This window comes from Ictidomys tridecemlineatus, chromosome 3, assembly GCF_052094955.1.
Source record: "Ictidomys tridecemlineatus isolate mIctTri1 chromosome 3, mIctTri1.hap1, whole genome shotgun sequence".
In the NCBI taxonomy this organism is placed as follows: Eukaryota; Metazoa; Chordata; class Mammalia; order Rodentia; family Sciuridae; genus Ictidomys; species Ictidomys tridecemlineatus.
In genome coordinates this window covers 175,969,212-175,996,974 of record NC_135479.1, presented here as the reverse complement: position 1 = coordinate 175,996,974, position 27,763 = coordinate 175,969,212, and the positions used below count along the sequence as shown (strand labels likewise).

The 27,763-nt window shown below is 41.4% G+C and overlaps 1 long non-coding RNA gene across 2 annotated transcripts; it reads left to right on the top strand.

Annotated features, from left to right (window-relative positions):
• Positions 1-190: 190 nt before the first annotated feature.
• Positions 191-27,763, top strand: LOC144376447 (uncharacterized). Of its 2 annotated transcripts, none has more exons than XR_013436944.1 (5): positions 191-349; positions 10,467-10,569; positions 23,070-23,226; positions 27,425-27,482; positions 27,608-27,763. It is a non-coding gene; the product is annotated as an uncharacterized LOC144376447 (long non-coding RNA). The 2 variants fall into 2 exon arrangements; XR_013436945.1 differs by lacking the exons at positions 191-349; positions 10,467-10,569 and adding exons at positions 19,841-20,551; positions 20,727-20,856.

Sequence of the window (27,763 nt, the reverse complement as noted above, 5' to 3'; positions counted from 1 at the left end):
TGTTTGGATTTCCTTAGTTGTCTCACAACATGAAAAGTTTGTTTGCCTCATGGTCTAATAGTTTCCCAAAGGCTGAGTGATATTTTGTTTGGATGCACTCTAATTTACTGCACCCTATTGAGGGAGTGGTGATGCCAGAAGTGTGCCATTAGTGTGCTGAAACATATCTCCTAGGGGGAGGACCCTTCCACCTTTTGACCCTGGGGGTTGAGTTCACACCCCAGGATATAGCTGTGGCTATGTAAAGAAAATTCCAAAGTGATTCTCTGTTTTGTGAGGAGCCTACAGGAAGGTGTCTTAAGCAATTTGGAAGCAGTCTTCAATCGCCAACTTCTACCCCTGCAAAACGGTAATAAATAAATGGTTGTTTGCAAGGTAGAGATGCCATGGGGTCTTGTTTTAGAAGCCTGAATGAGCCAAAGCTCTGATACTTCCTCATAGTAGTCTGCTGTTGTTTGTTTAAACTAGTTTTGCTAATGGGGATTGAGCCTAGGACTACTTTATTGCTGAGCTACATCTCCAAAATATATTTTTAGTTGTCATGAATCTTATTTTACTTTTTTATATGTGGTGCTGAGAATTGAACTTCACATCTCACACATGGTAGTCAAGCACTCTACCATTGAGCCACAATCCCAGCCCCCTCAGTCCATTTTTGTTATTTATTTTACTTTTTATTTTGAGTCGATAGGGTCTCACTGACTTGCTTGAGATTGGCATAAAATTGGTATCCTCTAGGCTCGTGCTCCGGAATACTTGGGATCTACTCAGGCACTAGTTCGCCCACATTATTTGCCCTTATTTAAGTGAGTTTGTGGAATATATTTGTTGAATTGGCCCTAACTCTTCAAAATGAGTTTGTGGAAGTGAAATCTCTGGGTCAGTACCCAAGGTCCAGCAACAGGGTTGTGAGTCTGCATTTCTGTCGGTTCGGTAGATAGACTTCCTTTGCATTTTGTTCAGCACCTGTGTGGTAGAACATTTTGTCTTTTTATATTTTGGGGGAGTCCCGGGGTTTAAACCTCAGGGAGATTAATTACTGAACCACTTTCCCAGGTGGTTTTTTATATTTTATTTAGAGACAGGGTCTGGCTAAGTTGCTTAGGGCCTTGCTAAATTGCTGAGATTGGCTTTGAATTTGTACTCCTGCCTCAACATCCTGAGCTCTGCTGAGATTATGGAGTGTGTGCCACCTTGCCCAGCCAGTCTTTTTTTATAATTGATTTTGGTTCTTTTTTTTTTTTTTTTTTTTTTTTTTGCCGGTACTAAGAATTAGACCCAGAGGTGTTCTACCACTTAGCTTTATCCCTAGCCTTTTTAAATTTTTTAGAGGCAGGCTAGCTTGGAACTTTTCATCCTATTGCCTCACCTCCAAAAGTAGAGTTATTTCATATTTGTTGTTGTTGTTTGTTTTCTTTTTCTGGAAGAGGGTCTTCCTATGTTGTCCTAAAGTTCGGGGTTCAAGTTGTCCTCCTGCCTCAGCTTTCTGAGTAGCTGAGACTACAGGCTGGTACTTTCTGGGTCCAGGTTTAGGCGTTTGTTTTTTATTTTCTTTATGATTTTCATGCAAATAGAGGTTTGACTCCATTTGGGTGAAGTTTTCATCATTTCAGGAAAGTTTTGCAGTTTTATAATTGTAGAGCTTGCATGAGAGTTTATTCCTAAGTGTTTTATTATATATATTTGAGAGAGAGAGAGAGAGAGAGAGAGAGAGAGAGAGAGAGAGAGAGAATTTTGTAATATTTATTTTTTACTTCTTGGCAGACACAACATCTTTGTATGTGGTACTGAGGATCTAACCCGGGCTGCACGCATGCCAGGCAAGCATGCTACTGCTTGAGCCACATCCCCAGCCCAGTGTTATATATTTTTAACAATTGCTGATTTCTGTGCTGAGGGTATAGGGTGAATGTTGAGCCTGTGTGGAAGTCCTGGGGTTTAATGTCTAGTGTTCACCTGCAGCGGCTCGCCAGCCACCCCCCAACCCTTCAACTCCTCATTTGTTCCTAATGAGTTTTCCCCATTGTATTCTAACTGGTTATTTTTTTTAATAAAGATATTTTTTTCTAGCATTTTTATGAGTTAATGAATGATAATATACATTCTCTATTTTTGGCAGAACTGGAGATTAAATTGAGAGATGCACTGATGGTCAGCTTTTTTTTTCCCCTTCTTTTGGGGATTTAGAGGTTAATCACAGATATTTTTCTTCTATGGAGATACATCTCAAACCCTTTTACATTTTTTGAGTTTTTTCCTTTTTTTTTTTTTTTTTTTTTAGTTGTAGTTGGATCCACTGACTGTATTTTATTTTTATGTGGTGCTGAGGATGGAACTCAGCATCTCGCACCTGCTAGGCCACAACCCCAGCCCCACATTTTACTTTTTAAGACAATGTCTCCCTCAGTGGCTGAAGCTGGCTTCAAACTGGGATTCCTCTTTCCTCAGTTTGAAGAGTTGTTGGGATTAAAGGAGTGTACCACTGTAACCAGCTGGACATTAATTCCCTTGTGTGTGTGTGTGTGTGTGTGAGTGCATCCTGTGTGTGTGTGCGTGCATCGTGTGTGTGTCCTGTGTGTGTGAGTGTGTGTGAATGAGTGTGTGTGTGTTTGATACTGGGGATTCAAACCATGGGAGTTTCAACATTAAGCTACAGCTATGCATTTTGTTGTTGTTGTTGTTTTTCCCTAGGGATTGAATCCAGGGCTCTTAAGCACTGAGCCGCATCTTCAGACTTTTTAAAATATTTTACTTAGAGACAGGGTCTCACTGAGTTGCTTAGTGCCTTGCTAAGTTGCTGAGGCTGGCTTTGAACTCACAATCCTCCTGCCTCACCTCTGGAGCTGCTGGGATTACAGGTGTGCACCACCTTGCCTGGTTTAGCCATGACAATTTTATTGCTTATTTTGGCAGAAGGTCTGAATTCCCAGGCTGCTCTCTAACTTTCATTCCTCCTGCCTTAGTGCCTTAGTTCCCCTCTCAGAGACTGAGAGGGAATTATAGATGGTCACCTGTATGCCTGGCTCTCACATTTTCTAATGAAGACTTTTCCTTTAAAGTGTTTATGATAATCAATGGTAATCTTATGTATAGTAAGTTTATTGGTGATTGGTGCTGGTAGTAATGTTTACACAGGAGTGTCACTATTGTACATATATCTTTTGTTTGTTTGCTTTGAGGCCTATCCTGTTGTTTGTGAGCTGCTTTATAGTTCTATTATTATTTATTTTTTCTCCAAGAACTAGAAATGGTACCTAGGGGTGATCTACCACTGAGCTTTATCCCTGGCCCTTTTTATTTTTTATTTAGAAGCAGACTACCATAAAAGTTTTCATCCTACTGCCTTACCTCTGAAGTAAAGTTATTTCATATTTGTTGTTGTTGTTTGTTTTCTTTTTCTGAAAGAGGTTCTTCCTATGTTTTCCAGTTTAGCCTTAAAGTTCAGGGCTTAAGTTGACCTCATGTCCCAGCTTTCTGAGCAGCTGGGACTACAGGCTGATACCTTTTGAGTCCAGTTCAGGCATTTGTCTTTGTTTTCCTTATGATTTTTATCCAAATAGAGGTTTGACTCCATTTGGGTGAAGTTTTTTATCATTTCAGTAAAGTTTTGAATTTTATAACTATAGAGCTTGCATGGGAGTTTATTCCTAGGTGTTACATATTTTTAACAATTGCTGATTTCTGTGCTTAGAGTATAGGTAAATACTGAGCATGTGTGGAGGCCCGGTGTTCATCACCCCCCAACCCTTAAATTCCTCATTCATTCCTAATGAGTTTTCCCCCATTGTGTTCTAACTGGTTATTCTTGTTTATAAAGATATTTGTTTTCTAGCATTCTTATGACTTAATGAATGATAATATACATGCTCTATTTTTGGCAGAACTGAGGATTAAATTGAGAGATGCACTGATGGGCCAGTTTTTTTTTTTTTTAATTAGGAATATAGGGGTTGATCACAGATATTTTTCTGCTACGGAGATACATCTCAAAGTCTTTTTATGTTTTTTAAGTTTTTTCTTTTTCTTTTTTTCAGTTGTAGTTGGACCCACTGCCTGTAATTTATTTTATTTTTATGTGGTGCTGAGGATGGAATTCAGTGCCTTGCCACAAACCAGCCCCTATTGTAGTTTTTAAGACAATGTCTCCGTCAGTTGCTGAAGCTGGCCTCAAACTGGGATTCCTGTTTCCTCAGTTTGTAGAGTTGTTTGGATTAAGGGAATGAATCTCTGTAAGCAGGTGGACATTAATTCCCTTGTGTGTGCTTGTGTGTGTGTGTGTGTGTGTGTGTGTGTGTGTGTGTGTGTGTGTATTGTGTGTTTTTGATACTGGGTATTCAAACCAGAGAAATTTCATCATTAAGGTATAGCTATGCATTTTTGTTTGTTTGTTTGTTTGTTGTTATTTTTTCCTATGAATTTAATCCAGGGCACTTAAGCACTGAGCCACATCTTCAGCCTTTTTAAAATATTTTATTTAGAGACAGGGTCTCACTGAGTTGTTTAGTGCCTTGCTGAATTGCTGAGGCTAGCTTAGAACTCACATTCATTCTGCCTCACCCCTGGAGCCCTTGGGGTAACAGGTGTGCACCACCTTGCCTGGTTTAATTATGACAATTTTTATTGCTTATTTTGGCAGAAGGTCTGAATTCCTAGGACGCTGTGTAACTTCAGCAACTGAGGGGGCATTATAGATGGTCACCTCTATGCCTGCCTCTCACAATTTGTAATGAAGAGTTTTCCTTTTAAATTGTTTATGATAATCAGTGGTAATCTTATGTATAGTAAGTGTATTGATGATTGGTGTTGGTAGTACTGTTTCTATAGGAGTGTTGCTATTGTACATATGTCTTTCTTTTGTTTGTTTTGAGGCCTATCCTGTTGTTTGTGAACTGCTTTATTTATTTATTTATTTATTTATTTAGGTACTGGAATTGGACCCAGGGGTGATCTACCACTAAGCTTTATCACTGGCCTTTTTTTTTTTTTTTTTTTTTTTTTTAGATCAGGCTATTTTGCAACTTTTCATCCTACTGCCTCACCTCTGGAGTAGAGTTATTTCATATTTGTTGTTGTTTGTTTTCTTTTTCTGGAAGAGGGTTTTCCTATATTGTCCAGTGCAGTGTTAAAGTTGGGGGCTCAAGGTGTCCTCCTGTCTCAGCTTTCTGAGAAGCCGGGAGTACAGGCTGGTACATTCTGGGTCCAGGTTTAGGTGTTTGTCTTTTGTTTTCCTCATTTCAGGAAAATTTTGCAGTTTTATAATTGTAGAGCTTGCATAAGAGTTTATTCCTAGGTGTTACATATTTTTAACAATTGCTGATTTCTGTACTGAGGGTGTAGGGTGAATGTTGAGAATGTGTGCGGAGGCCTGGGGTTTAATGCCTAGCATTCACCTGCATCATCACGTACACCTCCCCCCAACTCTTCAAACCCTCATTTATTCCTAATGAGTTTTCCCCCATTGTGTTCTAATTAGTTATTCTGGTTTATAAAGATATTTGTTTTCTAGCATTCTGATGCCTTTTTTTAAAGGTTCATAATATTAAATGCTCTATTTTTTGCAGAACTGGGGATTAAATTCAGAGCTGCTCTCATTGGCCAACTCTTTTTTTAAGTTGGTAGTTTAGGGATTGAATTCAGAGATTCTCTACCACTGTGCTAAATCCCAAGCCCTTTTTACTTTCTATTTTAAGACAGTGGCTTCCTCAGTTACCAAAGCTGGCTTCAAATTTGGTTCCTCCTTCCTTTTTTTGCAGAGATGCTGGGATTCATTAAAGGAGTGTACGTCTTTAACACCTGGACATTCATTGTGTTGTGTTTGTGTGTGTGTGTTTGATACTGGGGATTGAACACAGGGGAGTTTAACCACTGAGCCACATCTTCAGCTAATTTTTTAATTTTTATTTAGAGAGAGGGACTTGCTGAGTTGCTTAAGGCTTCACTAAATTGCTGACGCTGATTTTGAATTTGTGCTCCTCCTGCCTCAGCCTCCCAAGCTCATGTGTGCCACTATGCCAGCCTGTCCAGTTCTTTGTGAACTGCTCTATGGTTTTATTATTATTATTATTTTTATTTTTTTTATTTTCTGGAACTAGGGAATTGACCCAAGGGTGATCTCCCACTGAGCTTTATCGCTGGCACTTTTCAGTTTTTATTTAGAAGCAGGTTAGACTGCAACTTTTCTTCCTTGGCCCCAGCTCCGGAGTAGAGTTATTTCATATTTGTTGCTTGTTTTCTTTTTTTCTTCCTTCCTTTTTTCCTTCTTTATTTCAGAGGATCTTCCTATGTTGTGCAGGTTTGCAATAAAGTTTGGGGCTCAAGTTGTCCTCCTGTCTCAGCTTTCTGAGCAGCTGGGACTACAGGCTGGTACCCCCTGGGTCCAGGTTTAGGCTTTTGTCTTTTGTGTTATTTTCTTTTAATTTTAATATTTATTTTTTAGTTTTCGGCGGACACAACATGTTTGTTTGTATGTGGTGCTGAGGATCGAACCCGGGCTGCACGCATGCCAGGCGAGCATGCTACCGCTTGAGCCACATCCCCAGCCCTCTTTTGTGTTTCTCATGTTTTTCATCGAAATAGAGGTTTGACTCAAGTTGGGTGATGTTTTTTCTCATTTCAAAAAAGTTTTGCAGTTTTATAATTGTAGAACTTGCATGTGAGTTTATTTCTAAATGGGTGAAACTGGCTTTGAATTGTTAATATTTTTAACAATTGCTGATTTCTGTGCTGAGGTATACGTTCAATGTTGAGCATTCGTGGAGGCCCTGGGTTTAATGTCTAGTGTTCTTGTGCAGGGAGGCACCAACAACCAACATGTCTATTCCTAATGAATTTTCCACCATTGTGTTCTAACTGGCTATTCTTGTTTGTAAAGATATTTGTTTTCTAGTATTCTTATAACTCAAACAAGAACTTTTAATACTTTTTTAGATTATAGATAAAAACAATACCTCTGTTTTGTTTTTGTATATTTTTATGTGGTGCTGAAGATCAAACCCAGTGCCTCACATATGCTAGGCAAGGACTCTTTCACTGAGTTACATCCCCAGCCCACATAAGCAATTTAATGAATGATAATATATGTACTCTGGTTTTGGCAGGAGTGGGGATTAAATTCAGAGCTGCACTCATGGGCCAACATTCTTTTTTTCTTGTGAGCATTTAGGGGTGGAACCCAGATATTCTCTGTAACTAAGCTACATTCAAGTCCTTTTTGCTTTCTATTTATTTTATTTTTTGATATTTTTTAAATTATAAGTGAACACAATAACTTTATTACATTTTATGTGGTGCTGAGGATCGAACCCAGTGCCTGACACATGCCAGCTGAGTGCTCTGCCTCTTAGCCGCAGCCCCAGTCCTTTTTTGCTTTATATTTTAAGTAAGTGTCTCCCTCAGTTGCTAAGACTGGTTTCAAACTTTGATTCCTCCTTCCTCAGTTTGCAGAGTTGCTAGAAAAGTGTGTACTTTATAAACAAGTTGGACATTCATTCTTATGTTGTGTGTATGTGTGTGTGTGTGTGTGTGTGTGTGTGTGTGTGTGTGTGTTTGACACTGGGGATTGAATCTAGGGGAGTTTTACAACTGAGCTACAGCCATTGTGTTTTTTTGGGTTTTTTTATGTACAGGGCATTGAACCCCTGGGCACTTAAGCACTAAATCACATCCCCAGCCCTTTTTAAATATTTTTTTACAGATGGTCTCACTGATTTGCTTACTGCCTAGTTAAATGGGTGAAACTGGCTTTGAATTGTTAATCCTCCTGCCTCAGCTTCTGGAGCCACTGAGACTGTAGGTGTGCACTGAAAGACTGCAGGGCCCCAGACCCAACGTTAAGAATTCTAACCCCCGCGCCCTCTAGAAAGTCCCCATGCACAAGCACTCCCCAGCCGCACAAAGCACTCCCCACAAGCACTCCCCAGCCGCACGTAGCACTCCCCGACTGCGTGTAGCACTCCAAACGCTATACAATGCCACCGCCAGATGTTCCATATAGATAATCTTGGGAAAGACAAGCCTGAGGAAATAGGGTAAAAACGGGAACAATAAGGACGGGATGTAATTTATGGGTTTCTTTTCTGAGAACGTAAAGTGGAAAAAAACAAGTTTACCCCCCAGGTGACCCCAGGACTGAATTCCGAGGAACCTATAGAATGGCTGTTGCTGTGCTAAGCTGAAAACTGACCCCCTCTCCCTATAAAAACTCTGTACCCCCGAGCCCGGGTGTGCAAGCCACCGAAGCTACGGCCGAGGTGCTGCTGTGTACCCATAGGCGCCTATGAGAATAAACCCTCCTGCCGATTTCGTCCAGTGTCTCACGTGCTCCATCCTGGTTTGGGGTCTCAGGGTCTTTCAGCACTACCTCGCCTGGCTTAGCCAAAGTAGATTTTATTACTTATTCTGGCACAAGGTCTAAATTGCCCAGGCTGCTCACTAACTTTGTCTTTCTTTCTTATTCCCCAAGTGACTGAGAGGGAATTACAGATGGTTACCACTGTGCCTGGCTTTCATGTTTTTTGTTTGTTTTTAGTATATATTTAGTTGTCAATGGACCTTTTTAAAAATTTATTTATTTATATGTGATGATGAGAATTAATCCCAGTACCTCACCTGCCAGGCAAGCTCACTACCACTGAGCCAAAACCCCAGTCTTCTCCTGTTTTTAATTAAGACTTTTCAAGTGTTTAGGATAATCAGTGGTGATCTTCTGTATAATAAGATATATTGGTGATCCTTGCTGGTAGTAATGTTTTCACAGGAGTGTCGCTATTGTATGTATATCTTTGTTTGTTTGGTAGGTTTTGGTACTGGAGATTGAACCCAGAGGCACTGCATCACATCCCCAGCCAGTTTCTTATATTTTATTTAGAGACAGGGCTTTGGTGAGTTGCTTAGGGCCTCAGTGAGTTGCTTAAGGCTTTGGTGAGTTGCTGAGGCTGGGTTTCAACTTGCATTCCTCTTGCCTCAGCATTCCATGTTGCTGGGATTACAAAGGGCTGGGGCTTTCCATTTTTTTAATGATTTAATAGCTTGCTAAAGAACTTTGGTTTTTGTCTCTGTTTTAAGGGTCTAGTAAGCAATTGAAGCTTTTATTTAAGCAAGGTATTAGGCATTTGATAGAGACAGTGGCAGTAGGATTATAAAGAATGTGGAAATTTCATCATCAGCCCATGAGTATGTAAATTTTTCTTGTGAGATGTGTGCCTTTACAACACTCAGTTGTTGAGTTTTCATAAAAAGCAGTGTGTATTCTTGAGGTCTTAAACCTGGAAAGAAACTTCTAAAATGCATACATAAGCCTTGTTCTGAGATGTAGACAGGTCATAGTTGAACCATCTGTATGATCTGAAATTGTTTGTCTTTAATTTACTAGGTGTAGATAGTGGAGATCTTCATACCTTAATTTTCTGGACTGGGGGTATATGGGTGCTGTACTAATGAACTATAGCCCCAGTTATTTTAAATTTGCTTTTGAGACAGGGTCTCACTAAGTTTCCTAGCTGGCCTCAAACTTGTGATCCTCCTGCCTCAGATTCCCACCTCACTGGGATTGCATGCACATACCACCCTTCCCGGCTTCCAACCTATTGTTTTATGTATACCATGTATTTAAAACTTGGTAATTTAGTTGGGTGTGGTGGTGCATACCCATAAACTCAGCAGCTGAGGAGCCAGAAGCCGTAGGATCATGACTTCAAAGCCATCCTCTGCAACTTATCGATGTCCTAAACAACTGGTGAAACCCCCATCTCTAAATGAAACACAAAGTATGGCTGGGAATGTGGCTCAGTGATTGAGTTCCTTTAGGTTTAATTCCTGTTACCTTAATATATAAATAATTAAAATTTTCTTGTTTGTTATGATAGAGAGTAGTTTCCAAATTTCAAAATGAAAAGACTAAGAATAGTAATTTACTCATTTACCTTTATATACTTACTGGTCAAAAAAAAAAAAACAATTATGCCATCATCTTAAGGTACTGGGTAGTGCATATAGCAGAAGTTATAGTGAAAACAGTTTTATGCTACTCAATTAATTTAACAGAGTGTTTTTCAGCATGGCACAGAATTCTTATAGTTTATGCCACTTTTAGAAATTCTTCCCAGGTCATCAAAGTTGAAAATACAGTGGAATAATGAGCATGAAGAAGAATGCTATGAAATTTGTATTCTCTATGCTTTCATTAAAATTAAAATTGAAATTTGAACTTTGTTTAATCATTCACCTCAATGGATTATAAAATGCTGCTGGCTGCCAGTTGTTGTATATGACAGAAATGAGGAGATGATTTACTGAATCAGAGTTTATTGAAATTCAATGAGAATTGTTGTGTAGGTTTACATGCTCAGAGGGAAGAGAATAATGTGAAAAATCTTCATAGAATACAGAAGATAGATGAAGTACTTAAAACACATAAGAATAGTTCCCAAAATTCTTAAAGCCCACTTGTTCAATTAATATGGAAACAGGCTTTGTGAAAAGTAAAGTGTCTTTGAAGCTGAGACATTCTTGTACAGGAGAAGTTCTTGGAGAAGCCAGCTTGACCCCCTTGGTGGACAGTCAGGATAACAGGTAAGGTCTCTATTTGCTATGGTATTAACAGGTGGTATTAGTGGATGAGGCTTCTGAGATAAATTCACAGCTGATGAGCCTTGTCACTGCTTGGCTCTAGGCTTTCAGAGAAATATCATGGACTTTCACATGACAGAGGTGGCCCTACCTTAACCTAAGCTCTCAGGGTGTATGACAAAACTCTGAAGTTGAGATCTTTTCTGAATCTCAGTAAATTAGGTCAGTGGCTGACACATGGAGAGTGTGATGGGACACATAAGGTCTGGCAACACATCATGTTCTAGCAAGGAGAGAAAACTCACCCAAACATCAAACTTTTAGAAGTATTTAGAAATATTTCATAGTTACATAACATATGGCCTAGCACCAAAACAAAGCCACCCTCTGCCCTGGTTCCAGGCTCAACCCATGACCAGGTGGACAGAAGATGCCATTATTCCAAGCCTTTGTAATTCTGGAGTCTGAAAAGGCTACCCAGGAGCTTTAAGGAGTAAGTGGGTGGAGAAAATGATTTCTTAGAAGAAGAACCTGACTGCCCTGGTGGCCCATGCCTATAATTCTAGAGACTGGGAAGACTTAAGCAGAAAGTTTGCAAGTTGGAAGCCAGCCTCAGCAACTTACAAAATGCTGTTTCAAAATCAAAATGGCCACAAGTGTTGCTCCATGATAGAGTGACCCTGGGTTCCATCCCCAGCAGTGCCCTCACCACCCCCCTCCAACCAAAAAAAGTGTGGTTGCTCCTGCCTACAGGACTGTATGGTCCAGAAATAGACAAAGCATTCACTCTGGCTTCCCACTGTTCACAGCCAGTCTTTACAAGGTTGGCCCCCTTCCCCATACCTCTTCAAATATATTTTTTAACAACTTTATCTTGCTCCCAAAGTTTGTGATATTGATTAAAATTAACATTCATTATGACATCTTTTTTCAAAAATTAATGTTTTTTTGACCCATGCAGGGCATGTGTTCCCTGCAGTCAGCACATGTGCCCCTTACTGAAGTTTGGCTCTGCATTTTTTTTAATCTTTATTTTTTAGGTCTAGATGGATACCCCACAATGCCTTTATTTCTTTTTTTTTTTTATGTGGTGCTGAGGAATGAACCCGAGTCCTGCTCCTGCTAGGCAAGGGATCTACTACTGAGCCACAATCCCAGCCCCGGCTCTGCATATTTTTTATGTTGTTTGTTCCTGAAAATTTAAATATTTTATGTCTGTTGTGAAAGGGAGACTTTTTTTGTGGTGGTGCTGGGAATTGAACCCAAAGCGGTGTGCATGCAAGGTAGGCACTCTATTAACTGAGCTGTATCCCAGCCCTGAAAGGGACTTAAATATAAGGTTATTGCTGATTCAATGATTTTTACAATAATTTTCATGAGAATAAGAAATGATGGATTTTCATTTTCTTTCTTTGTTTCTTTCTTTCTTATTTTCTACTTTGTGTAATTGGTGCAAATATCATCAGGTAGTAGAAATGTTCTTCAGTACTCCTGTCTGGTCCCTGAAAGCTTGTGACCTTTAGCTCCGCCATGAGGCTGGTTATAGAATTCAGTTGTACCTGTGTTAAACTCTAAAGTGGGTGTTGACCTTATAAACTCAAGTGGGTGTTGACCTTACAAAATATGTTCCTGTGGCTGTGAGGTTGATATTAGATTCAGGTTAGATTCATGTTCTTAATGTTTACATTTGTGGTCCTATCTCTAGCTAACAATGTGGTATCTTTTATTTTTATTTTTATTTTTATTTTTTTAGGTACTGAGGATTGAACCCAGTGGTGCTTAACTACCAAGTCACCTACCCAACACTTTTTAATATTTTACATAGAGACAGGGGTCTCATTAAATTGCTTAGGGCTTCGATAATTTTCTGAGGCTGGCATTGAACTAACAATCCCCCTGTCTTAGCTTCCTGAGCTGCTGGAATTACAGGTAGGAGCCACCACTCCCAGCATGGGGCATTATTTTCAGGTTTTTGTGTCACTGTTAGACTTGTTAAAACCTCTGCCATTGTTGTTTCTGTTTGACAGATCCACCCAATCCAATGATGGCATTTTTCTGTGTACTTGAACTTTACTTCATTTAGGGCATGGTTTTTTTTTGCATCAAATTTGGCCTGCCACATGTTTTTCTAAGTAAGGTTTCACTGGAACACAGTCATGGCTGCTTTCTTGGCACAGGAGCAGAGTTGAGTAGTGGAGCACACTGGATGACCTACAAGGCAGAATTATTTACTAGTTGGCCCTCCAAGGAGGCATTTTCTAGTATGTGCATTCCTGTATCCTTCCCCTCCCCTAGACAAGGCTTGTGGCCTGTGTTAGTCAGGTTTTTTTCACTAACTACAAAGTACATGACAAGAAAAGTAGTTCCAGAGGTTCAGTACATGGTGAACGTACTCCATTGCTCTGGGCCCAAAATGAAGCAGAATGTCATGGCGGAAGGGCATGATGGAGGAGTGCTGCCCCGTTGATGTTGGCCAGGAGACAGAAAGAGGGGAAGGGGAAGAGGCCATAGGGAATATGGACCCATTCCAGATAGGTACCCAGTGACCTACTTCCTTCAATCACTCCCCACCTGTGTATGATTACCACCCAATTACTCTATTCAAAATAAGATGAACTGATTTAGGTCATAGCCTTAAGTTTAATCATTTTACTTTTGAATAGTTCTGCATTAACAATTTTCACTTTCTGTCCAAATCATAACATGATCATTTTCAATTAGACTGCAGGGTCCTTGCTTCAGTATTTTCCTTATCAGGAAAAATGCAGCCCTTAACAGGGTATATGTTCTAGTGGGGGAGAGACTGGCAATAGGAAAAAAATTAGTAGATGATGCAGTAAGTTACAAAGTTGAGGAGGATTAAGAGGAAGCAGTGGATAGTACATTGGATATTGAGATTCTTCTCATCGATGAGCTCTTGCATTTGTCCTTCAGCTTTGACCCAGTTACCACACCCCCCATCAGTCCCAGGGGATGGGAGGAAGGGAGTGGAGACAGTGGAGCAGGTTGCACAGAAGGGAGGAAGGCTCAAGGCCCAGGTCCACCTCAGGCTGTCTGGGGTCCTGGAGCATGGTCACAGGTCTGAGAAAGAGGATGTCTTAATGATCCCTACTGTCCCAGGACTATGTATCTAAGGAAAGGGTCTTGAAACCTAGACAAGGATGGGAATCTATGGCATGGAAGTTGTACACAATGACATCATAATTATGTGAGGCCAAGTTTTTACGACCAGGCAGTATACATGTGGGAATGGGATAATGGCACGGGACTGGTGCAGGGAATATTAAAAAGGAATTTAAACGGGTCCAAAGCAAGAAATCTAGGCAACAAGTGTAAAGAGCCAGTAACACCAAAAGGAAGAGATGTTGGGCATGGGGGGGGGGGCTTATGGAGTATCTATCTGCAGCTTCCCCCAAAAAAGGCCACAACACTTGCATTGCCCAGCCAAATCCCCATATCTGGTGCCCACACTGGCACTGTTCAGCTGGATCTTATTTCCTGCACACATACCTACTGTGCACCTATGGCGTTTCCTCATAACCCTATTTCTCACACTTGCATGGTAGAGCTGAGAGGCCTGATTGCCTGTGATGTTTCCAGCTCTGCTGCTGTGTCCAGTGTTCAGCCCCAGGTGTGACAGGAGCCCAGCAGTCCCATGACAATCCAATCTCAGGAAACCAAAAGTTCTAGTCAACCCCCTACCCCCACCCCACCCCACCACTACATGAAGGAAGGAGACTTACCATCTGAAGCAGGGACATCCGGCTTGGCCACCAGTATAGCCCCTCAAGATGAAAAGGGCTTCTTCCTAGTCATTTCAGTCACATGATTCTCACACATCAGGTACTGGCTAGGAATGGGTAAAACTGGCCCTTTCTGGAAGTCTGATATAGGAGACGTCCATGAACAAGTCTTCTGCTCAAACCTCAGTTTGTTTGTGTGAGAATCATGCAAACCCATAAAAAATACTTAACTGTTGACAAAAAGGTTTACCTCTGTGGTCCCAGTTACAGTCACATATGACATAACATTTCAGTCAATGAAGATTAGTTTATAAGTTGGTCCCATCAGACTAGATCGCTTAGTGATGTAGCCATCTTACTTTATGTGGGTACATACTCTGATGTTTGCATATGGACAAAATTACCTCAGGATGCATTTGTCAGAAAACATTACATCATAGAGCAATACCTTAAGTGTATGCCTGTGAACAAGCATCATTTTGTTCCTTTATATAAGTTACTCTTACTTATATGCCTTACAATTAAAATTGTCTATTGTGCTCCAAAGAGAGGCTAAGGTAGAAAAGCTGCCTAAAATTTTACAGCCTGCTGCCTAAAGCTAGGAGTGTCAATCAGTGATTGCTTCCCTAGCTTGTACCAGGCCCTGGTTTTTAATCACAAGAACAAAACAAGTCCTAGAGCCTTAGTCTTCTAATTCCACCAACAATATGGGGCCACCAAACCAGAACAAATTCAAGCGAATTTGCTTTTTCTCATCTCACATGTGAACATGTCAATCCTGTGTTGACTTCATAGGATCAATTCCCCTGCTATAACCCTGCCCCTAATAAACAACCTCCCTCATGTCTGCTCTTTATTGAGTCTGAGTTTCTTCTGATACTCTAGACACTTGGACAATACAAAGTCATATAACAAATTACATCATGAAACTCAGTTATAACAACTACATTATGCTAAAATAGAACCAATAATAAAATCTGTTACTGTTTTTAATCTGGAAAGCCCATGGTTAAGGCAATGCCACCATGTTCCAGAGGTGAATGTTCATGAGAGTTCTGACATTACCAGTGGGTTAATCTATTAGTTGGCTTAATAATTTGAAGGGACCACAGGGAGGTGGTGAAAAGTATAGGCATATGGGGCATGAATGGAGAAGTAAGTCATTATGGGTTTGGCCTTGAGGACAGTATTTGTCCTTGGCCCCTTCCTTTTCTACCCTGGTTCCCCACTGCCAAGAGCTGAGCAGCTTTCTCTACCATACCCTCTGCCATGATATTCTGCCTCATTTGGGTGCCAGATCAATGGTGCTAATTGACCATGACTGCATCCACTGAAACCACGAACCAAAATAAACTGTTCTTTCTCCAAGTTGTTCTTGTTTAGGTTATTTTCATCACAGCCATGAAAAACTGACATAGCATCTTTACATCTTTTTTAGAAATTTTTTTTATTTGTCAATGGACGTTTATTTTAATTATTGATATGTGGTGCTGAGAATCAAACCCAGTGCCTCATACATGCTAGGCAAGCACTCTGCCGCTGAGCCACAACCTCAGCCCTGAAGTTATTCTTAAAAATATTTACCAAATATATAAAACCTCAATCATATAACCACAAATATTGACTAAATAAAATTATTAGTTACAACACCAGAAATGTACCACTTGCCTGAGACTCTGTTTCTCACAATTAATATCCTGGAGGCGTCAACCTATAGGAACTTGATGACAAGTATCAATACAAAAGTATTTTAATTTTTTAAATACATAACTGAAATTATCATTAATTTTAAAATAAAGGCACTCTGCTTATTTTTCTATGAAATCTTTATACTGAAAATATAAATGTTCCTCACGGTAAGAAAATGTCCACCAAGTGCCTAAAAACATGAGCCAATAACAAATGTATTCCTTAAGTACATCTTATTTTCATTTTTCTTGGAAAACCTATATTCAACCATTTGAGTTAATACTCAGTGGAAACTAAAGTTGATCATTCCCTTCCATCTTATAGAAGATAACACTCAACTATTACTAACACTTAAGCATAAAAACCAAAGTTCCTAAGCACTGTAACTATATGGAATACAACTATTTTACTTCATTTTGCAAATGTTGCTGGTACTTAACTATGTGCCAGACATTACAAATTACTTCTACTGAATTTCCATTACAGTCCTCACATGGGTCCATTATTTCTATCATTTTTTAAAACACACAAGTGATGAAAATTCTTATAACTCCCATATCAATATCATGCGGTCAATGTCCACAAGTCAAGTTTAAACTTCAAAGCAAGACAGACTACCAAGAAACCCACCAAGGGGTCTGACACAAGAAAGAGGGTCCACCTGTGGGCCAGGCCACCTTACACCACTTCCCTTCTAATTCCCTCTTCCAGACCCACTTTACCCCCATCCACACAGCCCTGTGTGCATTTTTAGCAGCACTCACCCTAGGACTTTGTCCAGCAGCTTCTTCACCTCAGTACTCACAGTTTTCAGAGACCAGGAAAGGCACTGGCTGCAGCTGGGGAGATGCAGGAAGGAGGTGTGGTAACTGGCTTTCCAGACCTGGGCCTGGCTCCTTGCTATAGTCCCAGACCACTTATCTCCAGGACCCTGGCCCTGTCCCTATCTCTGGATCTCAGGCCCCTTGCTGGTGCCTCCACTTGAACCTCCCCTCTTTTGCCCTGGTGCTTTGGGATCCCTGCACTGCCTGGACCCTCCAGTCAACCTGATTCTCCCCAGCCTGGGCTCCTCCATGGGTCCTGGGTCCCTACCCACCCAGACACCAAGGTTCATGCTGGCGCTGGCAGCCTTTCCACACCCAGGGCCCTCCTTTGGCCCTGCTTGGCTCCAGGTCCCTGTCTGGAGGATCTACTCCCCAGGATTGCAGAGGAGTGCAATGGGCTGTCCTCTGAGACCTCGAGGCTCCCTAGGGGAAACACAGCCCTGCCCCTCGCCTGGGCCCCCTTGGCTGCCCGTAGCCTTACACCTGGCAGTCGATGTGGGCGCTGCGCTGAACTTGGCCTGCGCGATCCTCTCCCTTCCCTTCCCTGCTCTCTTGCCTTGCCTGCTGCCCCTAACCCAAGCCAGCCCTCCCTAACCATGGAGCCTTAAGCTCCAGTCCTGGGGCCTGGCTCCTGTGCCGGGCCCCTATGCGCGTGTTCGTCGTCGTGTCTCGTGGCGTGCTGTGGGGTCGGGTGGCGTCGCTCTTGGTCGTCGTGTCAAACCGGGAGCCCCTTGCTTGGGCCCCCTACCGCACGCACTCCCCTCGGTGCCTCTTGCGCCCCCCCACCCCACCCCACCCTTTCCTCCTTCTCCAGTGTTTTCCAGTGTTTCTGATTTGCAAAGGAAGGGAGCATTCAGGAGGGAATGGACATGCGGTTGGGAGTGTTGTGTGGCTCAAATGGAGGCAAATGTAACTGGGGCTTTCCCTCAGTGTCATTCATCTACAGATCACCTTTTATACCTCTTAGGGCAGCCGGGAGGAATTTTCAGAGAAGGAACCTTAGGATTTTCCCCTGACTGTAGCTCAGGCCAGAAATTCCTCATGTTGTTCCATACTTCTTCATCCACTTCCACACATCCAAGGAAGATGGGGACTAGGGACACTGTGTACTCAAGCCAATTGCTCTCTGAGCCTGGAAAGAAGAGTAGGAAGAGGCTTCAGCAGACCCCAACATACCTGCTCTGTGTTTAACAGGTGATTAACAGCTGCCTAGGGCAGAAACCTTTCACCCTAGTCTTGAAGAGTGGTGGCTGCACTAACTGCATTTAAATAGCAGACAGGTACCCATCATCCTCCAAAATAAGAGAAAGAAAGATGTACCTCAAACTGATGTGGGTTGTATGGAGAGGAGCTTACCTCAGTATAGAGGTAAGCTCCTCAAAATATGAACCTCCAAATATGATATTGCTGGTTATTGGTGAAGACTGCTGCTTCTGCACATGTTGAAGTTTGAACATTAGAGAAGAAGGCCAAGGCAAGCAAATGAAGCAGGGTTAATTTAAAAGACTACTCTTGCGAGGGAGAAAGGGGGCATAGCTGCTATCCTGGTATCCCAAGAAGCCAGGTGTTCTGCCCTTTTTATATGTCCTAGGCTTCCTTTGATGTTCTCCTTCCCTCCTTATTTTTCTCCTTCCTGTGGTCATGACTAGGCCCAGGAATGCTTGGTTGGATGGCCAAAAGGTGGGAAATAGGTAGGCTGAAGGCGGAAGGGCAGGATGGAATAAAGGAAAAACACCCTAATAACCTTATAGCTCCTTGTAGAGCAGAGATTTTCCTGAGACTGGTTACTTTGACAACAGGTTGGAGCAGGGGCAGGTTCCTGATAAGATCCCTCAGGGACAGTCTCCCACTTTCCAGACTCACTCAAAATTGGCCTCCTAGATGTGACCTGACTTTATTTACTTATCTATACTGATGTCTGTCTAATTCTGGTTTCCACACCCTTAGAAAATCGTTCTTTAACTCCCAGAGTGCTCCCCAAACTCTAATACCAAAAGGAATCACCTGCTCATACTTTAACAGGAGATTCTGATTCAGTTGGTCTGTGGGGAGCCCGAGAGTGCAGTTCCAGCCTGCTCTCAGGTGAAGGCCTCCCAGCAGGGAACAGCTCACAGCAGTCATTAGACTACAATCCACAGCCAATGAGACCCAGGCCCACAGGGCAGAAAGTGGGAAGGCTAAAATAGCCTTATCTGTTTTTCATTCACAAACAGGACCCTGTTGCTGGCTGCTGCAGCACACCTACCACCACTGAAAAGAAATTATAATAAAGAAAACATAATTTTTATACAGTTGAATTATATAGTAATAATAAAATTTAATGAATTAAAAAAAAAACAAAAGTGAAGATATTTGCTTGGTGAGGTGTGAATAGGCGTGGTTGGAATGAGCCATTATGCAGGCAAGACAACACAACCTCTGCCTCTTGATTCTGCTTTGAATCAGTGAGACACACTGGTCTTCAGCACCCTGATGCTCCAACATCCACCCTTTCAAATGTTAGGATATACTCTGGTGTATTAATGTTGCTGGGAAAGAAAGTTTTATTTTAGGTAGTTAAAATTTTTTTACATCTCAGTAACATTGTTTTCATTTTAGTGGCCTTTAGTGATTAATAAGTACACTCTACGATTTGTCAGGATCTCTTAAGCAATGAGTTAAGATATTTTTTCTATTTTCTAAAAACTTTTTCATAAACCTAGAACATTAATAAACAATGGGAGATCAAGAGTCTGTCTTTTTATATCTAATGACAGTAAAAGAAGTGTGCAGATCATTTATCCAAACACTTCTAATTGTTAATCAAATTTAAGTTCCTTCCTTTTTTAAAAAGTTTTTAGTTGCAGATGGACACAATAGCTTTATTTTATTTATTTATTTCTTATGTGGTGCTGAGAATCCAACCCAGTGCCTCACACATGGTAGGCAAGCCCCCTACCACTGAACTACAACCCCTGCCAGTTCCTTCATTCTTGAAAGGAGACCATTTTTTTCATATTTTACCCTTTGCTTTTCATATTTCCCTCTAGTTTTCTCACTCTGAATAAAACAAGATAAAAGGGAAAATGTCAATTTTTCATAAGAAATGATATGCTTTCTATGATAAACCTAATGATAACTCACTTATAGGATTCTGAATGATAGGAGTAGCATAGTAGCCAGGGCCCAACTCAGAATCTGGTGCTGGTAAGAGCTTAAGTTTGAAAATGGCAAGACAAAAGTTGGGGCTTAACCTAAAGGCAAATGTCAAAAAAAGGGGCTTTTGTTTTGCCATTCACTGAGGAATTTGCTCTTCTGCTTTACAACTAACTGACTAAATTCATGAAATAACTACTTACTTTTTTATCTTTTATTTAAAGAGGGGATAAAATGTCATTTAGAAAAATTCCCTGGGCCATACCTCAGTGGTAAAGTGCTTGCTTCACACGTGTGATGCACTGGGTTTAATCCTCTGTACCACATAAAAATACATAGATACTGTGTGTGCATCTACAACTAAATAAATATTTTTAGAAAATCCCTCACAATTACTATAATCCATTAATACAAATCTCATTATATTATTATAGACCAAAAGAGGCTGATTTAATCTGAAAATCTTCCTAAAGGTCTAGAATACGAAGGACACAGATGGAAAGTGTGCCTGCACCAAGACGCTACTATAGCTGGATATTCCAGGTTCAGTTTGGGCACCACTCCACCTTGTACCTTCCAACCCAAACAAGGAAGGTGTGAATCTGCAGGGCTCCTGTGTGGGGCTGGCGGCCCAGGGCAGTGGATCTGAAATAGAAATGGGTTTCAAAGACCAAAAAAGCTGTGGGAATTCCCCTGGGAGACATATGTGGTGTCCAACAGGCTCATCTTCCCTTCTGTACTTTTGCATGCATTGATCTCTTGGGACTAGGACCTCATCTGCAGTAGCTTGGGGATGCCAAGACCTGATAGGTGCTTATACAGAAGCCTCCAATCCTATCCATAAAGGAAGTAATTTCTGTGACTTTAAGGATCCTGCTCAGCAACCTTAAAGTGGATTGGTAAGTGGATTGGTTCTTGCTTGCTCAAGGCTTTCCCATACTTTTGATGGGGGTGCATCTCAGTGATAGAGTTTGTGCTTAGCATGTACAAGGGCCTGAATTCTTCAATCCCAGCACACAAAGAAAAGACACCTGGATAAATGAGTGAACCAATAAACAGAAGAATCAACATTTGGGGATAGAAGGAAAGAGAGAAAGGAACAGAGAAGCCTGATTCCCTGATCCCCCAGAATAAGGGGAAGAAGGAGAGGCAGCAGGAAGTTGGTCAGAAGATGGGGCAAGAAAAAGATGCTGTTGGATTTTGGTCCTGTGGAGTGTGAGGGTGTTTAAGACACAGAATTGAAGCAGGAGTGCCAGGAGTAGAGCCAGTGAGAGAGGCTGGTCTATGTGCCTCAGAGCTGTTGGATTCCAGTTGTGTGATAGGGTTCCATGTGGGGGGAGGAAGGTATTCACATTTACTGATAAGTTCTTAAGAATTTATTATCATTCCTTGAAGCATTTTCTATACCTTATGTACAATCAATATTTTCTATACAATATATATATGTATTATAATCAAAATTTTTTCTCTAGGTTTAAAAATTCTGTAATTTTTAAAATAATCTGCCATTATTAATTTTTTTCTTCTGGTACTAGGGATTGAACTCAGGGGTACTTTACCACCAAAGATGCATCCACAACCTTGCTATATTTTGTTTTCTGATTGGGTGTCACTAAATTGTTGAGGCCCTTTCTAAGTTGTTGAGCCTGGCATTGAACTTGTGATGCTCCAAGTCACTGGGATTACAGGTGTGCGCCACTGCACCTGGTGGTATACTCATTTCTTAAGTGCTGTGAACACCTTAAAAGAGGCAGAACCTCATAAAAGACATGATTCATGTTGTTTTTGGACATATTCCAGAACTGTTCTGATGTGGAATCATCTTTCCTTCTGGTGGAGAATAGTATTGAAGATCAAAGTCTTCATATGTTTGCCATGGGAGAATTGGGGGTGGATAGAGGTGCTACTGGGCCACTTTCCATTATAACAGAGTGTTTGCTAGCTGAAGCTCTTGAAGTTGGGGTGAAATTCAACCTGGTCTGGAAGGAGGAGGGGTTGAGGCTGATGGATGGACTCAGCAGAAGAAGAAAGTGGAATAAGGGAGAGGAGATGCCAGTCAGTGTCCAGGGAAGGAAATGACCTTTGAGCTTGACCTTTCCTGCTTTGTATACTGAAGGCCTGCAGCCCATGTTTTTCTGGAAAATCTGATTTTTGACTAGGAAAATATGTCTGGGTATCCTCCACTGCCCCTGCTCTCCCAGATGGTGAAATTCAGTTAAGGTAGATTTTTAGAAAAAAATCAAGATTCAGAGAGTAAAGGAGGAGCAGGGTGGTGACACCATCTTTGGATCAGTTTAGCGAGCAGAACAGCACTAGAAAAATCTTAAAAGGTACATGGAAGAACATGGTGGGAGAACAGGTTTGGCCAATGGAGACAGAGCAAGGATCCTGCAAAGGGAGGCACAAGGGAATGAGGAACCCTGAGAAGGTAGGAGAGGTGGGTGCTGGGTCAGCACTGTCTGGGGAGAGCTACTTACAAGTGGGTCTAGGGAGGTCACTCTTCCTAGGAGCCTCGGAATGCAGGAGGCCCTGAGTCACTCACTCTTGGGCACCCCTGTACCTAGAGCCTGGCCTCAGGCCCAGGTTGAGCCCTGGCTTACCTGACCAACTTAGGGAGAGTCACTGGGAGATTGTCTTATGTAGTCCTTCTGATTCTGAGCTCCTCTTCCCTTTCTCATCTCCCTCCATAATGATAATCCATTTGACCAGGGCTTTACCAGGAACTGTTCCATCATGATATGTGCTCCCCTGTGACCCAAGTGAGTTGGTAAACCAAGGGCTCAAGTGGTGGACCCTGCCTGGGGCTGGTGGGGTGGGGTGAAGACAGATCTTTTTAACTGATCCCTGACCCCAGCTCCCAGGCCCTGACACTCACTGTTCCTATCCTTTGGGGTTTTCTCCAGGGTGCTCTAGGAGTTTCTGGGAATTTCACTCTTCCTTGTCATTGTAGGTTCTTGCCCCAAGAAATGTGGTAGAGGGGAATGGCAGCCTGGATAAGGCTCCTGGATGAGAGCCCTCGGCTCTGTGCTTTTCTAGCTGAGGGGTGAGAGTGGTCAAGGAGACCAGGCCAAGGTGGGTAGTGACTCCTTGCATTTGGTCTGTTGCTTCGCAGGTACATGTTGGAGGCTATATGCCTTCAAGTGGAGCAGGGTACCAACTGGGGGCCAATGGATGTGCACTACTCAGCACACCATCTTAAAGACCTTCCTGGGCCCAGGTCTGCAACTCAGGTCTCCTCAAGGAGTGGCAAGTCTGCACCCTTACAGGAGGTGAGGAGTATTGGGTGTGCTTTGAAACATGGGGGCCTGTGTGTGGCACATGTGTTGGGGGAAGCCCCTGATGTCAGGCTGGCCCTGAAGCTGAAGCACTTGGGGCATAAGAGTGGGATTATGGACTTGGAGGATGCAGGGTCCAGGTCACAGGGCTTCAGAGCACACTAAGGTGTCCCTGGAAAGAGAAAGAAAAGACTGAAACACTAACTTTCTAATTGGCTTTGGGCCAGTCCTTACATTTTTTGTTCCCAGTTTTCTCAGCTATTAATGAGGACTGAGACTATTCCAATAGTTTTTTTAAAGAAAATTCTGTTTCTTTTATATTTATGTGTGTGTGTGTGTGTGTGTGTGTGTGTGTGTGTATTAGTTGTAGATGGACACATATATTTATTTTACTTGTTTGTTTTTATATGGTACCAAGAATTGAACCTAGTTCCTCATGATGCTAGGCAAGCACTCTACCACTGGGCCACAACCCCAGCACCCCCAGATTTACCTTTTATTGGAATTTTTTTGACATATGATATAAAACATTTAGAGTGGAGCATTAGAAGTGCAATGGGATGGGTCACCAACAGTGCCCCCCATGGTCTCTTGCAGTGATGTGGTTCCAGCCCTCTTTCTTGTCCTGCCTCTAGGCACGCAGAGACTTGAATGTGATCTGTGGGATGAAGATTAAGGAGAGCCCCCATGTACTTACTCTGTGTTTAGCTTACCATTAACTCAGTGGTGTATTGGGAGGCTTTCAGGGGAGGCTTGGCCTCCCATTCTCCCTTCATACCCAGCAATGCCAGGACACACACAGAAGTTCATCTCCTGAGCCACATGTGGGGGATTTGTGCCTGAGCCCTCACTCACTCTCCTGATAAGAGTGCTAAGACCCCCACACCTGTTATATACTCATATTTTTTGCTGCTTCTTATGGCTTCTGTGCTGTCTGTCCTAGGTTCAGAGAAGTGGGTTTTCTGGGCATGAGTGGAGGCTCAGAGGGGCTAGGATAGAGCCCTCCTGGAAGGGAAGATCCTTGCACTCTGGAGACTCAAGCTCAGGAACTCAAGCTCAACACTGCCTGACTCTTTGACCTTGGGCAAAACATTCAGCATGTCTCTCACTCTAAAAATGTGGCAACAGTAATAATCACAGCAACTGACCTGGCTGCCTTCCTGGCAAGGGCTGGAGAGGGGCAGATGCCTACCAGCCTGGATAATACCAAGTGCACCTCAAACTATTTCATAAAATAGGGAGGGAACTTGTTTATTATTAGTCCTAATAGGCTAGTATATTAGTCATAAATTACAAAGTTTCAGTTAAACATGAGTAAGTATTGGAGATATAGTGGTCAATATGGTTGTTGCAGTTAATTTATTGCATACTTAAAAACTAATAATAGAGTTGGGTACAGGGGTGCACATCTATAAGTTCAGCTACTCAAGAGGCTGAGGTAGGAGGATCACAAGTCAAGGATCAGTAACTGAAAGATAATTGATTAAGTCTCAAAATAAAAAATAAAAACAACTAAAAATCATAGGACTGTAGGTCAATGGTAACACACTCCTGGATTCAATCCACAGAGGTGGAGAAGGAAAGAAAAATTGACAATCAGTTTTGTGGTTTTTATGTTTGTTTGAGGTGGAGTCTCAGTATATTGGCCAGGCCAGTCCTGAACTCCTGAGGTCAATGTGCTGAGTGCTCCTATGTCAATGTGCTGAGTGCTGGAAGGCAGGTGTGCACCACTGGACTGGCTAGAAAAGAGATTGTAAACTGGGTTTGGTGGCACATGACTAATTCTAGCGACTCAGGAAATTGAGGCAGCAGAATCACATGCTTTAGGCCAGCCTCTGCAATTTAGCAAGACTGTATCCCAAAATAAGAAGAGCTAGGGATAAAGCTAAGTGGTAGGATGTCCTTGGGGTCAATGCCCCAGTTCTGGGGGAGGGATATACATACATACATACATACATACATACATACATACATACATACATATTCTATCATATAGAAGGAATTTGAGAGTTTAGATTTCTGCTTTGGGGCTAATATGAATAAGCATGGAAACTCTTGTCCTTGATCATGCTAGGCATTGAGTCAAACCAGAGACCTTACATTTAAATTTAGGTTATTTTCTCCCTGTTAGTTATTGAAGCACCCCACTTTTATCTTTTTTCCCATTTTCTTTGGGGGTCTTGTGGGGCTTTCTGTGATTCTCAGACTGGTCTCAAATTTGTAGGTTCAAGTTATTCTCTTGCTGCTGCTTTCTGATCAGGTGGGACAACAGGTACATACCACCATACCTGGCTGTATAATTTCATATTGATAAGACCTTTTACATGTGACAGGAAACCCAGAATAAAAATACAGCAATTTAAGATGACTGGGCATAGTATCATAAGCCTATCATCCCAGCAGCTCAGGAGCCTGAGGCAGAAGGAACTTAAGTTTGAGACCAGCCCGGGCAATTTAGCAAGACTCTAACTCAAAGTAAAAAGGGTTGTAAATGTAGCTCAGTGGTATAATGATCCTGGCTTCAATACCTAGTACTGCCCAAAACAAAGAATAAAAACATTAGAGTTGTGGCTCAATGGTAGAATACTTGCCTAGCATGCACAAAGCCCTGGGTTCTATCCTCAGTACCACATAAAAATAAGTAAAACAAAGGTATTGTGTCCATCTACAACTAAATATTTTTTTTAAAAAAGAATAAACTTTAAAGCTGGGCTTGGTGACACATGCCTGTAGTTCCAGCTACTCTGCAGACCCATACACAAAGATCACTTGAGTCCATGATTTTGAGATAAGCCTGTGAAAAAAGTGAGATCTTATGTCTCAAGAAAAAAAACACACTAAATAATAATAATAATAATAATAATAATAATAATAATAATAATAATAATAATTTGTGAAGCCAAGCACTGTGTTCACCCCTTTAATCCCAGAATCTCCAGAGGTTTAGGTAGGAGGATGCAGGTGTTGGGATCTTAATAAGACTCTTGTCTTCAAATTTAAAAAAGGGTTGTGGGATGGGGATGAAGCTCAGTGGTAAAGCACCCCTGGATTCAGTCCAGGAGATGGGGGAGGAAATGACTCCATAACATTAAAATCTTGGGACTAGATGTGTAACTTGTAGTGTGTTTAGCTTACACTTAGCAGCTTGAGGCCCTGGTTTAATCCCAAACACCAAGAAAACAATAAAAACAATTTTAAAAACTTTATGTATATTTCCCAAATCACAAATAAAAATGTTAGTTTCACCTGTATACCTTTTGACCCAGAAATGTAATTTTTAGCATATGTGTCCTAGGGAAACAATAGAACAGCATATATTAAGAGTTTTGTCCCATTATTTAGATAGCAAAATGTAGCAAAAACTCAACTCAAATATTATTAGTGGTAAATTGGTTAAAATGTGGCATGACCATTTAATGTACTACTTGGTTATTTTAAATGAATTTAGGGGTAAAAAACTGTTATATATTGCTGGGATCAGTGGAGTATGACTATAATTCCAGCAGCTTGTGAAACTGACTTAAGAGGTTTGCAAATTCAAAGCCAGACTCAGCAACTAAGAAAGAAACTAAGCAATTTAGTGAGACCCTGTCTTAAAAAATATAAAGGCTGAGGATATGGCTTGGTGGTTGAGTGCCCCTGAGTTCAATCCCTGGTACCCCTTCCTCCCTCTCCATCCAAAAAAAGATATGAAACAGTAAACACTGTATAAGGTGGCTTCCTGGTTTAGAAACCCTAATTTTTTATTTCCTGAAATGCTGAAATTGGAATGGGCCTGCTGCCCTGTGTTCTGTATTGGTCTAAAGCCTATACCAGAACCAGACATAAGCAAGCATCTTCCTTCCTGTTTGCTGTCCCCTGACTTTTGCTCTTAGCTTAAGCCTTTTAAATTAGGAACTACTCTAGTGGGTGATTAACAGGAGGAAATACAAATTTGACACTTCTGTCCCTCTCCCCAAAAAAACCCAGCACTCCATTCCTAGTACTCCGTTTTGAACATTCCTGTTCATTTGCAAAATAGATATAGAAACATAGAATTTTAGAAAGCTAGACCATTTAGAATTTAGTCAAATCTAAAATTATGTGTATTGATTAGTTTTATGTATGCTTGACATTAATCTCTGAAAATGATTTATTAGAGCAATTGAAACCACAACTAATTTCTGAATTTCTCTTTGTTATGGCATGCCAGAGCAGTGGGCGTGACTTCAACACAGTGAAGCAGAAACATCTAAGCTTTACTCCCCCTGGTAAGACATCAGACAGTGGTAAAACACTGAATCACATGGAAACTTGTGAAGCACTGATAGATGAAAAGATCATTTCTGGAAAAATAAAAGGCTAAGCTATATTGTCTCTACTTTCTCCTACATAGAAACTGCTTTTTCTCAACTGTCTGAATGGCTCTTGAACATCTTCTGGAACCTGAGGATTACTTTGATCTCATAGTTTTGTTAGAAATTGAATTGGATGTTTTACTTTTTTCCATATTTCTTATACATTATAATTAAACATGGTAGTGGGACTGACA